Raw genomic sequence first — 1611 nt, 5'->3', positions numbered from 1 at the left:
GGGGATGGGTATGTAAATATGTAATTAAGGAATTTAAATGAAAAATAAAAAGGAAGCCAATTGGGGTCACTAACAGGTGAAACAGAATCCGTATACTACAGTCCAGGACAGAACAAAGCTGCTACACTGCTCTGGGTCCAGCAGACACTCCATCTGTTCTGACTTCTTCTTCTTCTTCTTCTTCTTCTTCTTCTTCTTCTTCTTCTTCTTCTTCTTCTTCTTCTTCTTCTTCTCTCTCTTTCTCTCTCTTTCTCTCTCTCTCTCTCTGTTCTATGCATGACACTTCCACTAATACTAATAATTTTACTTATTTCACAAATAAAACCAAATGTCCAGTTTGCATATACAGGACAAGATCATTCTGCTCTTCATACAAATTATTCCTCAGCCCAACAGATTGAATGACAGACAGCATAAAGCAAAAGAGCACCACCTTTCTCCAGTTAACATAGACTCTGATTTTGCCTTGACAACTGTTGCTATTCCTATAATGGAAATGGCCTACCTAACCCAAATTAATGGTTTTATCAAGGAATAGTGCTTATTATAAGAAAGAGATGAATACTTACACATAGGGTGTGTCTTCCTAACTCAATTAACCTACTGTAGAACTACTGCCACAGGAACATCCAGGGACAAAGCTAGTCTAAATACTCCACTAAAGGCAGGCCCAAGACTCATTTCCCAGGTTACTCTAGGTCCTGGAAATTTAACAATCTATATAAATACGGGCCACAAAGTTCAGAAATTGCTTTTAATTGTTGAACAATGTGAATTGGGAAATGCTAGAATGATCCAAGGGTAAAAAAATGCATATGATAAAAGTCAAATGCTAACAATCACAAATTATGGTCTATGTTTTCCTGATTGGCAAATTTAATTCACTTTGGTTTCTACTAGATCACTTACTCTGCATTGTTTTACTCATGCAATAAAAATACTGAGTGACTGTACAGAAGAGTGAGAATATTGATCTAAATGATTAAATATTGAAACATCTCAAGACCTGGGTGACATTAGAGGCAAAACCATTTAGAACTTAGTGATAAAATGGGTCTATATTCTCAGAACACATTATTAGTGACAACTCTGCTTAGAGATAATGAAAACGGANGCTTGCTACCACAGTCTCCTGAGTTCATGTGTGCATCAGTCCCGCTGTGAGTGCAGGAAACTGTCTCCTAGGAGTCATTTTTCACTTCTCACTCTTATGATCTTTCCAAACCTTCCCTGAATTGTTTGCACAATCCTGAGGCTAAGCTTTGATGAAGACTACCGATTTATAGCGCGTGCCCAAATATACATCACTCTCTATATATTGTCCCTTTCTATCTAAGTCAGTTTCTACTAACAGAAAAAGAGAATGTTCTCTGCTGATGGCTGACTTTGGCACTGACTTATGTGTCTATGAGGGCACATGATTAAGAATAATTTTATTGATATGTTCCTTTATGAGAAAATAGCATTTGGTTTCACCTGGGGCCATGGTGTATCTAGACCCAGTTTCTTCGCTTTCTTGGCAGTGTCCAACATGGTTTTCATCTCATGGACAGGACATGAAATCCAAACAGAGAATGATCGATTACATCCACAACAATTGCAACAACATAT

The sequence above is a fragment of the Cricetulus griseus genome, chromosome 5, assembly GCF_003668045.3.
Source record: "Cricetulus griseus strain 17A/GY chromosome 5, alternate assembly CriGri-PICRH-1.0, whole genome shotgun sequence".
Lineage (NCBI taxonomy): Eukaryota > Metazoa > Chordata > Mammalia > Rodentia > Cricetidae > Cricetulus > Cricetulus griseus.
The sequence above is the reverse complement of the archived record's forward strand: the minus strand, read 5'-3'. Positions refer to the sequence as shown.